The sequence below is a fragment of the Lepidochelys kempii genome, chromosome 13, assembly GCF_965140265.1.
Source record: "Lepidochelys kempii isolate rLepKem1 chromosome 13, rLepKem1.hap2, whole genome shotgun sequence".
Lineage (NCBI taxonomy): Eukaryota > Metazoa > Chordata > Testudines > Cheloniidae > Lepidochelys > Lepidochelys kempii.
The window spans coordinates 31,733,383-31,748,146 of NC_133268.1; positions in this window are offsets into that span (position 1 = coordinate 31,733,383).

A 14,764-nucleotide genomic window follows, 5' to 3' on the forward strand; every position below is an offset into this window, starting at 1 on the left:
AGTGATCCAAAATCCTGACCAAAGGATGATTTTGTGCCTATGAGGCCATGGAACAAGGAGTTATGACCAAATTTCCCCCGTCAGTCAGTCTTTCTCCAGGTGGTACAGTCATTCTGCCTGAAGCTCAAACTGGAGGGGGGTGCCACTTTACTCATTGTGGGTCTGTCACCTCTCCGTTAACCACCAGAAGTTTATCATAAGCCTGGCTCAGTTTTGTCCTTCCTCTGATCCTTTATGAAGTCCAACTCTCTAGTTAGGATGTCCCTCTCCTGCAGGGAGGCTCAGCATTGCTTTGTTGTTAGGTGGAGGAGCTTCCCCTTAGCTAGATCCCCCCTCTCCAGGGTCCAGTGCCTCACCTACACCTGCTAACATCATAGGTTTTGAGACTCTGTCTCCCAGAGCCACCTCAGTTACCCTCTCTGGGGCCTCTGGATGTGGTTTAAACCCCCTAAGTACCTCAGAGAAATACTCTCAAACCCAACCCAAGATAATGGGGTATGCTATGTAATGATGCTGGTTCTGGTGGGACCCAACTGAGAGTGCCAATTCAGGACAAATTGCTTAATGCAGGACAGTTACAGCCCAAGGCTGGGGTTTCTATGCACACCAAGGCAAACCAAACCAGCCAAACAGAGAAGACTTTGGTTTTGCCCCATTGGCTAACCACAAGTCACACAAGCAATTCCCTAGACACTCCAGTTTCCCAGTATCACCACCAGTGCCACTCATTATGGGGACAAATGGTTATGAAAACCAATACCCCAGTAAAAGAAAAATGGTTCTCTCAATCCCAAAGGACCAAGCCCCAGACCCAGGTCAATATACAAATCAGATCTTACCCACAAATCACACTGTTGCCAGTCCTTTAGAATCTAAAATCTAGAGGTTTATTCATAAAAGGAAAAAAAGATATAGATGAGAGCAAGATGGTTAAATGGAATCGATTACATACAGTAATGGCAAAGTTCTTGGTTCAGGCTTGTAGCAGTGATGGAATAAACTGCAGGTTCAAATCAAGTCTCTGGAGTACATCCACAGATGGGATGGGTCATCAGTCCTCTGGGTAGAGCTTCCATTTGTAGCAAAGTCCCTCCAGAGGTAAGAAGCAGGATTGAAGACCAGATGGAGGAGCTGCAGCTGCTTTTTATAGTCTCTTGCCATGTGGTCTCTGCTTTCTTTGTCCCAAGGACAAGCTGCCCATCACATGGCATGGAGAAACCTCAGAGTTCTGTCCATAGACATGTCCCTGCATACCTTGCTGAGTCCCAAGGTGTGTCTGCCTTCTTTCAATGGGTCAATTGTATAGCTGATGGTCCTTAATGGGCCATCAAGCAGGCGAGGCAGAGCTGACACCCACTTATCTGAGGTGTCATCCAGAAGCATAGCATAAGTTTGAAATACAGACCGGATAGAGCCAATGTTCATAACTTCAACTACAAAAACGATACACATATACAGATAGCATAACGAGAAAACCACAACCTTGTCTTAGACACCTTATTTGACCCCCTTCATACAAGATTTGGTGCCACTACAGGACTTTGGTTGCAACAATCATCTATATGGTTACAGATTCTGTCAGTAACGTCACAGGCTAGTATGGAGGTCAGCCCCACTGCAAGGGACTTTGTGTTTTCCCCTACAGTCAGCCTCACATATGCACTGGGATAGGGTCTAACCTCTCCAGGGATATACTGTAGAAAAAAAGTCTATCCAGGGGCTTCAGGGTTTGGGATAAAATCATCCTGGACTAGGGTCTGCCCACACCTGGAATCCACCGGGCCCATTACATCAGTTCCATTTATCTGAACAGGGACTGTTACTTTCGCTGGAGTTCACTTACAGGCATGGCTTTCTGCCAGCCACATTTGTCCATAACTACAATCCATAAAGGGGCACATACCAATGACCCAGGCGCCCACATGAAAAGCAAGTCTCCACTGCTGGCTGCGTGGCTACTGGCCCTGTGCTTTATGTCTGAGGCAGCCCTTCCCTATGTGGCTTGTCTGCTCCCACACCCTGACTTTCCAACAGAGGAGTCCATGCGGGTCTCAAGGGCTTTTGTCTGGGCTGGGGCCTGAGGGGCTGGGATTTCACAATGGAAGCCAGTCCAGGGCCCAGCGGCCTGCTGGGCCCTTTGCAGCCTGGTGCTTCTGAGACTGCCCTGTCTGATTGCCAGTTCCCATGGTTGGGCCTTCCCTTGGTCTCAGGAGTTGCTTACATGAAGCTGCCAGAACTGTTTCTGCAGCTAAATACTTTTTTGTCGGCCGGACAGCACCGACTAGGGACTCTGGCCAGTGGTTGAGCATCTAGTCCCTACCCCCGTCCAGAAGCATGTGAGAGAACTGCTTTACCATGATGAGCTCAGCCACCTCAACTCCAGTCCGAGTCTCTGGCTTTAACCACCTCCAGCATAGGCCTCTTAATTTCTGGGTGACCAAGCAGGGCTCAGCTCCCAGGGTTATTTCTCGCCACAGGACCTCTGTCAGAAGGTCCCCTCCATGATATCAAGGTCGTGGAGTATGGCTGCTTTCACCTTCCCATAGTCTTGGACAGATGCTGCATCCAGCCCCCAATATGCAGCCTATGCTGGTCCTGTCAGATAAGGTGCCAACAGGGTGGCCCACAGGTCAGGTGGCCACTGGGCTGCTGTTGCCTCTCGCTCACATGTTATCAGGAAGGCCTCCAGGCCATCCTCAGGACCTATCTTTGCGAATTTCACTGGCACAGGGGGGGCTGCTGGGCCGGGGCCTACAGCCCCTGGAGTAGCAGACCCATGGAGACCCTGCACCAGTGCTATCACCTGCTGGACCAACCTTTGCTGCTGTTGTGCCCCTAGGTGCCAGACCAGCTGTTTGCTGCAGGAGCTTTGCTGCTGCTGGGCTGCCTGCTGCTGGTTCTCATTCATCCGCTTGAGAAGATGCTCTAAGTCCACGCTATCTGACTTACCAACCCATGTCTATAGGTCACGGTTATTAGACCATCTGGGTCAGTTGCTTCTTCCCCCTCTCCCACGTTCTCCACCAGTTGCGAAAGGGTTGACTCACTGCTCGTGCCTCCTTGTGGCCAGGCGTGGCATGGCAGCTCTGTCTCCCGTGGGGCCTGTGACCACTGGCTGCTCTGCCTCTGCAGTAGTCTGCCTCGTCCTGTGCCTTGGTCCTCCAGCCACGTCTCTCCCCTTCTGGGGCAGTCTATAAACAAAAAACAAGGGAATTAACACAAATAAACTGAGTTAGTAAGAGCGAGAGAGAGCAGAATGCCTCTTCTCAGGGTGTATCAGGATCTGGGCCCTCCCATTCCTCCAGGAGGGATCTTCAGGCAGTGGTTATCAGGGAAGCTTTGCCTTCTGTCAGCCCTTTCCTCTGGAGCTGAGGGTTCAAGGCCTGTTCTCTTCCTTGGTCAGCGCACCAGTGAACTACTCTGTTCCTCTTTTAAACTTCTCCTCCAGCCTGTGTACATCTTGCAGGTGTGGTAGGCGGAGCTGTTTGAGCCCAGAACAGCTTCTTAACCTCTTGTTGTCAAGTATGGGGTTTGTATACTCCATCACAGCCATAGATTACAAATTTACTGTCCTTGATTCATGAGTGTTATCATCACAAATGCTATTCATTCATTGATTCATAGATGTTAAGGCCAGTTAGACATTTTAAAATCAGAAGATAACTTGCAGGTCCAGATAACTTGCATCCAAGAGTTTTAAAAGAGCTGGAAGAGGAGCTTGCTGGACCATTAATGTTGATTTTCAATAATTCTTGGAGCACTGGCAAAGTTCCAGAAGACTAGAAGCAAGCTAACACCTTAGAGACTAACAAATTTATCTGAGCATAAGCTTTCATGAGCTACAGCTCACTTAATCGGATGCATTCAGTGGAAAATAGAGTGGGGAGATTTTATATACACAGAGAACATGAAACAATGGGTGTTACCATAAACACTGTAACAAGAGTGATCAGGAAAAGGTGAGCTATTACCATCAGGACAGCGGGGTGGGGGTGGGGGGGAGAGACCTTTTGTAGTGATAATCAAGGTGGGCCATTTCCAGTAGTTGACAAGAACTGTAAATAAACAAGGGGAAATAGTTTTACTTTGTGTAAAAAGAAAAGGAGTACTTGTGGCACCTTAGAGACTAACCAAAGGGTACTGTAATTAATGCAAATCAACATGGGTTCATGGAGAATAGATCTTGTTAAACTAATTTGATCTTTTTTATGAGATTACAAGTTTGGTTTATAAAGGTAATAGTGTTGGTGTAACATACTTACACTTCAGGAAGATATTTATCTTGGTACTGCACAAAATTTTCATCAAAAAATCTGTCTTCATAATTGATTCGGGTCTCTAGGGATTCAATGTATTACTGTTTGGACTAATTAAGGCACGTTTCAGAGGCTTGTTAACCAGGTGTTACACAGACTACTGGTCTTTGCACATGCTCATATAGACAATATTGCCATTTTTAGCAGCACTTGGTAAGACCACAAAAATCAGGAGGGACTCAAAGGTGAACCAGGGATGCCACCAGAGGAACAGAAGCTGGGGTAGGAAGTGGCCTAGGGAGCAGGCCTGGGGTACCCACCCCCAAGGCCACACATTTTTGAATTATTATTTCTTTGGACCCTGAGTTGAAATCTGGTAGAACAGGGAGGGCCTGGGTTCCTCTACCTCTGGCCACTTTGACTCTCAGCACTGGGCAACGCAGCCCACAGTATTACCAGTAGGCAGTACTGCTGGGCTCAGACACCAAACACCCCCACCCCAGACAAGGAGAAGCTAAAGTCCTTTATCTATGTCACTGGGTGAGGGAAGGCCAAATTCATCCTGATCCTCTAAAGGTGGAATCTGTTGTCAACTGGCCTGTACCCCAAACTAAAAAGCAAGTAGAATCCTTCATAGGCTTGGGGAATTATTATTGTAGGTTTGTAGAGGATTGTCAGGAATTGTATCCGCAGTCACAGACCTGTGTAAAAAGAATAAACCAGACTACTCTGGACTGAAGCTTGTCAAAAGGGCTTTGATAAAATAAAAAAAGGTTCTGTCAGAAAAGCTAGTTCTGGCATGTCCTGATTTTAATAAAGTGCTCAAGCTGTGTACAGAAGCAGCCAATACCAGGCTGGGAGCAGTTCTCGTGCAGGCAGGGAGAGCAACCCCATTGCATTCTTAAGTAAAAAACTGACCCCCAATAAACAAAACTACTTTCTCAAAGCAAGAAAGCTATACAATCATATGGGCCATCAAACAGTTAAAACAGATCTGTTCAACAGAAAATTTAGGGGCTCCAGAACATTCTCCATTGGTGTGCTTACACAGAACCAAAGGTACCAACTCCAAGCTGTTGCACTGCGACAGGAACATGAAATCAGGAGTGTGCACATCGAGGGGAAAGAAAATGTTGCAGATGCCCTGTCCAGAAAAGAGAACCCAGAACTGACACCTGAAGAATAGCCAGTGGCTAGCCCACTACTGCATCAAATTCAGGGGGACGGTGTGACACGGAGGCCTCTTGGCAAAGGGTCCCCTGTTCTTTGCAAACAACCCTCATCATAGGCCTGACAAACTTACTATGTCAAACACGTCTTTCATGGTATTTATCCACACGAGGCAACATGTAGGGTATCTACAGAAAGCTCATAACTTTTCAAAACTCAATCATTGAGAGATGTATGGAGGAGTAATATTTTAAGGAATAATGTAACTATATTGAAATTATGCTTTATGGTCTGGAGTACAAGTTAGTCACCGGGGGATTATATGTCTCAGTGATGGCTCATTCAGGCAAGAGGGAGTTGTCAGTCCTCCTGGTTAGCCGCTGATGTAATGCAATTGTCTAGTTTTGCTCCATCCCAAGACTATCAATGGCAAAGTGCCAGAGACAACTGCAAACAATCAAAACCACTTGGAGGTAAAAAGGGAACATTACAACAGAGAGGGGATTGCTCTGTCTAGGAATAGAGACAAAAAGCTGTTTCAATACAACATGGAGTGGGGAAAGGCCCTCTGGATTCATTCACTGAGGAAATATCCTGTTAAGCGGGACCATTTCATGAAAAATTGGATCCTGGTTGCTGAGAAGCCAGCCAGATCTGCAATGGACTGAAGTTTTGGGAGCGGGGGGCACTACATTATTAGATAGTATACATTTTAGTTCACATTTTATTATTTTGTTTGGTATGGTAACTGTTTGTTTCCATCAGTCTCTCTTGTTTCTAATGGAACCTCTACTCTTAAATCAAGGGTGGGGAACCTTTTTTCTATCAGGGGCCATTGACACACAGAAAAAAATAAATCGCAGGCTACACACAGCCCCGTGCTGGGGGTCGGGGGGGGGAAAGCTTGGGGCTTCCCCTAGGGTTGCCAATTTTCTAATTTCACAAAACTAAACACCCCTGCCCCACCCACTGCCCTGCCCCTTCCCTGAGGCCCCATCCTACACTCACTCCAGCCCCCCTCCCTTAGTCGCTCACTCTCCCCTACCCTCACTCACTTTCACTGGGCTGGGGCAGGGGTTAGAGTGTGGGAGAGGGTTAGGGCTCCAGCTGGGGGTGCGGGCTCCAGGAGGGAGTTTGGGTGTAGGAGAGGGGCTGAGGCTGTGGGTTGGGGTGCAGATGGGAGTGTGGGGTCTGCGATGGAGTTAGGGTGCAGGAGGGGGTTCTGAGCTGGGGCAGGGGGTTAGGGTGCAGGCTCTGGGAGCGTGTTTGGGTACAGGAGGGGGTTCTGACCTGGGGCAGGGGGTTGGGGTACAAGTGGGGGTCTGGGGCCTGGAAGGGAGTTAGGATGCAGGAGGGGGTTCCAATCTGGGGCAGAGGGTTGGGGTGCAGGTGGGGGTGCAGGGCCTGGGAGGAAGTTAGGGTGCAGGAGAAGGTTCTGACCCAGGGCAGGGAGATTCAGGTTGCGGGCTCCAGCTGGGTGGCACTTACCTCAAGCGGCTCCTGGTCAGTGGTGCTAAGGCAGGCTCCCTGCCTGCCATGGCTCTGCGCTGATCCCGGAAGCAGGGCTGGCATTAGACTTGCTGGGGCCCAGGGCAGAAAGCCAAAGCCCCACCACCTGGGGCTGAAGCCTGGGGCTCCAAGCTCTGCCACCCGGACCTAAAGCCAAAGCCGGAGCAACATAGCTTTGCAGGGCCCCCTGTGGTGAAGGGCCCTGAGCAATTGCCCTGGTTGCTACCCACTAACCCTGGCTCTGGCTTTTATATGCAAACAACAGTTGTGGCACAGGGGGCCGTGGAGGTTTTATAGCATGCTGGGGTGGGGAGGGGGTCTCAGAAAGAAAAAGAGAACCCCTGCTCTGGGAATTATTTTGGGGCCTTTCTCTGGCCTGTGCTATAGGGGAGGTCAGACTAGATGATCACAATGGTTCCTTCTGGCCTTGGAATCTATGAAAGGACTAGGGTTATGATCATCTAGTCTGAGCTGCATAATTTAGGCCAGAGAACCTCACCCAGTGATTCCTGCATCAAGCCCACTATTACTGGTTGAACTACAAGAGAGCTTTGAAAGAAAATGCATTCAAGGTCTTCAAGTGATGGAGAATCTACCACATCCGTGGGAAAATTGTGCTACTATTAATTACCCTAAATTGTTAAAATATTATGTCTTGTTTCCAGTCTGAATTGTCTAGCTTCAGCTTCCAGCCATTGACTCGCACTATGCTTTTGTCTTTTTATACCTTGATACAGTTTGTTATTCAAAACACTGTGGGTGAGATAATCTTCTTGGGCTGTCACTTAGACTATGTTACACCTCTACTTTAAGTTCACTCCATTGGCTTCCTATCTTCCACTACATCAACTTATTGTTGTACCTTCAAAGCTCTTCATACGAAAATCAAAACACAGAAATTGCCAGATCAGATCAGACCTGAGGTCCATCTGGTTCAGTATCCTGTCTTGGACTTTCGCAAGCACCAGCTGCTTCAGAGAAAGGTGTAAGAACTCCACAGTAGCAGATGTGGGATGATCTGCCCTCAGGAAGGTCTCGTCATGGTCTCTACTGGATAGAGACTGGTTTAAACCCTGAAGCAGGAGGTTTAATATTCCTTCCAAAATTTTTTTACCATTAATTATGATAAATCTGGCTATTCTTATGTTTCAGTTCATATTCTAAATTAATGTTATTAATTGATAACATTAATCAATGTTTCAATCCCTTTTTGAATCTTGTTAAAATTCTTGGCCTCAATGACATCAGGTGACAACAAGGTCTACGGTGTAATTATCCATTGTGTGAAAAAGTATTTCCTTTTGTCAATTTTGAATTTACCACCATTTAATTTCATTGAATGGCCCTGTTGAAGTTTATGTGTTGAGGTTATCCCCTTAGGGTGAACACAGCTTCACTTACCTCATACTTCATTCCCTGGGTGATCGCAGTCCTGTGGTCTAGGGTTGTCAGGCCTCCAGTTTTCGACTGGAACACCCAGTTGAAAGGGACCCTGGCAGCTCCGGTCAGCGGTGTAGCAGGGGCCCGGGGTTAAGGCAGGCTCCTTACCTGCCCTGGCTCCGCGTGGGTCCAAGAAGCGTCCACCAGGTCTCTGTGGCCTCTAGGCACTGGGGCGGCCAGGGACTGGGAGACTCCGGCGCTGCCTCCACCCCCAGCACCGGCTCCACAGCTCCCATTGGCCGGGAACCATGACCAATGGGAGCTGTGGGGGTTGGTGCCTGCAGGTACAAAGGCAGCGTGCACCATGCAAAGCTGCCCGGCCACCCATGTGCCTAGAGGCCACAGGGACCTGGCGGCTGCTTCCTCAGAGCCATGGTAAGCACCACCGGGACCTTGAATGCTCTCCCGCACCTAACCCCATCCCCCAGCCAGCCTGGAATCCCCTCCTGCCCCCCAACCCCTCATCCCCCACCCCACCCCAGAGTGCACACCCCCAGCTGGAGCCCTCACCCCCCCCAAATACTCCACACTCCTTCCTGCACTCCAAACCCCTCATCTCCAACCCCACGCCAGAGCCTGCAGCCCCAGCTCATGCCTCTCCCACACTCTAACCCCCTGCCCCAGCCCAGTGAAAGTGAGTGAGGGTGGGGAAGAGTAAGCAACAGAGGGAGGGGGATGGAGTGAGCGGGGGGTGGTATCAGAGAAGGGGTGGGGCAGGGGTGTTCGGTTTTGTGTGATTAGAAAGTTGGCGACCCTACTGTGGTCCAATCCCAGGCTATGGAATATAGCCCTCTGACTGCCCGTTACCAAGTCTGCCTCCTTCTGGGGGGTATAAAACAGCCCAAACAAAAAGGAAAATATTCCAGGGCCTGTGAAGGGCCAGGCTGTCCCTCTTGCCAAGGAGGGAAAGCAGTCTTTCAGGTTCCACAGGATGTCTCAGCTCCCACTCTCCTGTGCAGCTATAGGCCAAGAGCTAGTCTTGGGGGTTTCAGCAAAAGAAATAAGCTGGGACATCTTGTCTTCTCAGAGGATTTAGGCTGGCAGAGCTCTCAATCCATTTTTCATCACATAATCCAGTGCTCCAGTCCGGAAGATGTGGGCTCTCACTCTGCTGGTTTCAGAGTAGCCTTCAGTGTGGTGCCTTGGTCTGATTGGTTATTTAACCCCTTCTTGACTGGTGGGGGATTATCTGCCCCACTACACACCCATTCCCCCCAAGACAGGGCTCTGAGACTCATCACCTGAGCCTGTCTCACCCATTGTGAGAATGGTTTGGAAGAGTCATCTGAAGGAAGCGATCAGAAGGAGACTGCATCAACCGAAAGACATGAGATGCATTGTCCTAGGGATGGGAGTTCCACGACCACCACTCCCAAGAGGAGAAGATGGGTGGTGGTGATCGGGGACTCCCTCCTAAGGGGGACCTTGAGAAGTGTGCTGTTTGTCTAGAGCTAGAATTCAAGATGTGATGGAGTGTCTGCCGAGACTGATCAAACCCTCAGACCGCTATCCCTTCCTACTTCTCCATGTAGGGACCAATGATACTGCCAAGAATGACCTTGAGTGGGTTACTGCAGACTATGTGGCTCTGGGAAGAAGGATAAAGGAATTTGAGGCACAAGTCATGTTCTTGTCCATCCTCCCTGTTGAAGGAAAAGTCCCAGGTAGGGACCATCGAATTGTGGAGGTAAATGCGTGGTTGCGCAGGTGGTGTTGGAGAGAGGGCTTTGGATTCTTTGACCATGGGATGTTGTTCCTGGAAGAAGGATTGCTAGGAAGAGATGGGATCCACCTAACGAAGGGAGGGAAGAGCATCTTTGCAGGCAGGCTTGCTAACCTAGTGAGGGCTTTAAACTAGGCTCACTGGGAGATGGAGACCTAAGTCCTGAAGTAAGTGAGGAAGTGGGATACAGGGAGGAAACACAAGGAGGAGTGTGCAACGGGGGTGGGGTGGGCTCCTGATTCATACTGAGAAAGTAAGGCAATCAGCTATATCTTAGGTGCCTCTACACAAACACAAGAAGCCTGGGAAACAAGCAGGAAGAATTGGAAGTCCTGGCACAGTCAAGGACCTATGATGTGATTGGAATAACAGAGACTTGGTGGGGTAACTCACATGACTGGACCACTGTCATGGATGGGTATAAACTGTTCAGGAAGGACAGGCGGGGGAGAAAAGGTGGAGGAATTGCACTGTACGTAAGAGAGCGGTATGACTGCTCAGAGCTCCAGTATGAAACACTGTTGAGTGTCTTTGGGTTAAGTTAAGAGACGAGAGCAACAAGGGTGATGTCGGGGTGGGCATCTGCTATAGACCACCAGACCAGGAGGATGAGGTAGACAAGGCTTTCTTTGGACAACTAACAGAAGTTTCCAGATCACAGGCTCTGGTTCTCCTGGGGGACTTCAATCACCATGACATCTGCTGGGAGAGCAATACAGCAGTGCTCAGACAATCCAGGAAGTTTTTGGAGGGTGTTGGCGACAACTTCCTAGTGCAAGTGCTGGAGGAACCAACTAGGGGCTGTGACAACATCTGCTGCCCAGAGCAAGCGGGTGCTCGAGTTCCCAGGGAGTGGCGCCAGGGAGCAGCTGGGCTCCTACCTGGGCTGTGATTGCGCCATGCATGGAGCCGGGATTGGCAGCCCAGCCCAGCCCAGCCCTTCAGGGGAAGCGGCCCCGCTTGGTGCATCGAGCCCAGGCCCCTCTGCAGCCAGCGGGGGGCAAACGGAGCAGTGCCGGGACTGCTCTCCGAATGGCCCCCTCTCCTGACATCCGCACCCCGCAGGTAGCGGGCTGCCCCCTTCCTTTCCATGGCCTCTCTGGCGTGCTCAGAGCTTGCCCTCCCCTCACCCACTCTGCTTGCAGTGCCGGTGTGAACCTGCGAGTGCTCCCCTTCCCCAGCCCTGGGCCTGCCCCCTCCTCAACCAGAGCCACCACCCCAGGCTGCAAGAGGCCCAGATCTCTGAGGCTCTCTGTCAGCAGCTGAACAGCTGCTGGTCTTCCTGCCCTCTTGGCGGGGAGGCTGATTGCGGTTACTCTGGTAAATGGACTTTTAGTGTCTTTCCAGACTTTGTGGTCGAAAACCAGACACCTGGCAACCCTACAACAGGCTGACAAGCACATGTGCATCTGAAAGCCATCCTACCACCAGGCCTGTCCACATGTTGACAATCTGCCATCCCTCCTCCAGACCTTATGAATCCAGCACATGAGTCCCTGAATCACCCTGTTCCCACATTAAGAGTCAAATCCACAGGGTGGCAGGGAAAGAGACAGGGTGCCTGGCTAAGAACTGCCCACCTTCCATTCTCTCTCCCCCTCTGGAATTATACATTTACTTTCAATGTATTATTCAACTGCTAGATCTCTCTGGGCTTTATAGAGTTTCAGACAAGGGCTAGTTCCTGATAAATGAATGAGACAAAGAATGTGCTAGAGCTTTGTGGAAGCCTGTTGGTGTCACACCCAGGGCGTGGGCCGTTTGACCCAGTGGTTAGAGCAGAAGCTGGGAATCAGGCTGGGTCAGATACTGGGAGATCAGAGTCTAAGGCAGGGCAGAGGGCAAACCAGGAGTCAGAAGACAGGAAGGGTCAGGTTACCAGATCAGAAGCAGCCTAAAGCAGGGAAATCCCAGTTGCATAGACAACTTCCTGTTCCTGTACTGGGTTTTTATAGAAGTTATGAACCAATCAGGACACCCAACATTTTGCCAATCAGAGTCCAAGACTGGAGTCTTCTCTCAGGGTTCAACTTCTATTCTGGCAACTATTAACAGGACACTGGGTAGCAGCAGGTTAGACCTATGCTTCCTGTAGAACAGTGTTCAAGACCTGTGGCCTCTGATAGTTGCTTTGCATCTGCAGACATAGCTATTTTCTATAACAAATGCATCTTGTTCACGAAGATTTCTGATGCAAAAGACTGGTTGTTGTGACTACAAAAAGAACCGTTTCATATTGTTGCTCCAGAGTGTATCAAATTCAACAGACCCACAGACCTATGAAGAGGCTGAAAAGATTGGGATTGTTTACTGTACAAAGAGATGACTGAGAGAACATAAAATCTATATAATACTGGATGGTCTTGAGAAGGTAGATCAGGAGCTTCTGTTCTTCCTGTCTCAAAACAATCATAGAATCATAGCAGATTAGGGTTGGAAGAGACCTCAGGAGGTCATCTAGTCCAACACCCTGCTCAAAGCATCACCAACCCCAACCCCATCACAGCCAGGGCTTTGTCAAGCCGGGCCTTAAAAACCTCCAAGGATGGAGATTCCACCACCTCCCTAGGTAACCCATTCCAGTGCTTCACCACCCTCCTAGTGAAATAGTTTTTCCTAATATCCAACCTAGACCTCCCCCACTGCAACTTGAGACCGTTGCTCCTTGTTCTGTCATCTGCCACCACTGAGAACAGTCTAGCTCCATCTTCTTTGGAACCCCTGTTCAGGTAGTTGAAGGCTGCTATCAAATCCCCCCTCACTCTTCTCTTCTGTATTCTAAATAAGTCCAGTCCCCTCAGCCTCTCCTCATAAGTTATGTGCCCCAGCCCCCTAATCATTTTCATTGCCCTCTGCTGGACTCTCTCCTGTTTGTCCGCATCCTTTCTGTAGCGGGGGGCTCAAAACAGGACACAATACTCCAGATGTGGCCTCACCAGTGCCAAATAGAAAGGAATAATCACTTCCCTCCATCTGCTGGCAATACTCTTACTGATGCAGCCCAATATGCCCTTAGCCTTCTTGGCAACAAGGGCACACTGCTGACTCCTATCCAGCTTCTCGTCCACTGTCATCCCCAGGTCCTTTTCTGCAGAACTGCCACTTAGCCAGTCGGTCCCCAGCCTGTAGCAGTGCAGGACTCTGCACTTGTCCTTGTTGAACCTCATTGGATTTCTTTTGGCCCAATCCTCCACTTTGTATAGGTCACTCTGGACTCTCTCCCTACCCTCCAGCATATGTACCTCTCTCCCCAGCTTAGTGTCATCCGCAAACTTGCTGAGGGTGCAATCCATCCAATCATCCAGATCATTAATGAAGATGTTGAACAAAACCAGCCCCAGGACCGACCCCGGGGGCACTCCACTTGATACCAGCTGCCAACTAGACATAGAGCTGTTGATCACTACCCCTTGAGTCTGCTGATCTAGCCAGCTTTCTATCCACCTTATAGTCCATTCATCCAATCCATACTCCATGCATGGCGCAATCACTGCCCAGGTAGGAGCCCAGCTGCTCCCTGGCGCCACTCCCTGGGAACTCGGGCACCCGCTTGCTCTGGGCAGCAGAAGTTGTCAGGCTCTGGTGCTTCCCAGACACCTCGCCCCAGCCAGAGCTGAGATAGCCCGGGAATGGGGTCTCCAAGAGCCCCTCACTGTGGGGTGCAGAGGAACCAAGAGCAAAGTCTCATTAAACTCTTCAGGAGAAGCAGGGAGACCCCGGATCCAATAGTTCCATGTAAGTTTTCTGGAGCCAGCCAGCATGAGCGGGTCACAGCTGCCAGGGGCGGGGGGGTGGCTACAAACAATGGGGCAAGTTCGTCAGATGGAAGCAAGCAGCCCTCTGTCCCAGTTCCACGGACTCAGATGGGCAGGGGACACCTGGGCATGTTTGGGACCATCTCTGGCCTCAGTGTTGAGGGCCTGGAGGAGCTGGGGGAGGGGAGCTGGGAGTCAGGACTCCTGAGTTCTCTCCCTGGCTCTGGGAGGGGTGTTGGTGGTAGGGGTTACAGCAGGGGGGCTGGTAGCCCGGACTCCTGGGTTCCATTTTCTGCTCTGGGAGGGAAGTGGGGGCTAGTGGGTTAGAACAGGGGGCTGGAACTCAGGGCTCCTGAGCTCTATTCGTGGCTCAGAGAGGAGAATGGTGTTTTGTGGTTAGAGTGGGGTGCCTGGGAGCCAGGACTCCTGGGTTCTATCCCTGGGCCCTGGCTCTGGGAAGGGAGTGGGGGCTAAAGCTTAGAGCAGTAGGGGCTGGAAGCCAGGACTCTTGGGTTCTATTCCCAGCTCCTCCACAGACTTGTGTGACTTGAGTGAGTGGCTGGCTTATGGAGAGAGCCTCCCCCTACCCACAGGTAACTGGTGGGGTGGGGAGAGTGCTGTCGTCCCTGGACTGGGTGCAGGGAGCCGGGGCAGTGAGTGGAGGGTGGCACCCTGGGGGAGGAGTCTCAGGGGGAGGGGGCAGAGCAGGGGTGTCCAGTTTTCAGAACTTGGAAAGTTGGCAGCTCCCTGTTGTCAATGTCACCAGCTCCTGTAGACAGCAGCTTCACCCAAGGCACCAGAGTCTGCAGGCCTTTCAAAATCTGGGACATGACATTTTGTGTCGTACCAAAAGGGACATCTGGACAGGCCTCAGGTTCCTAGAGACAGAAGGTCACCCCATTATTATTGTT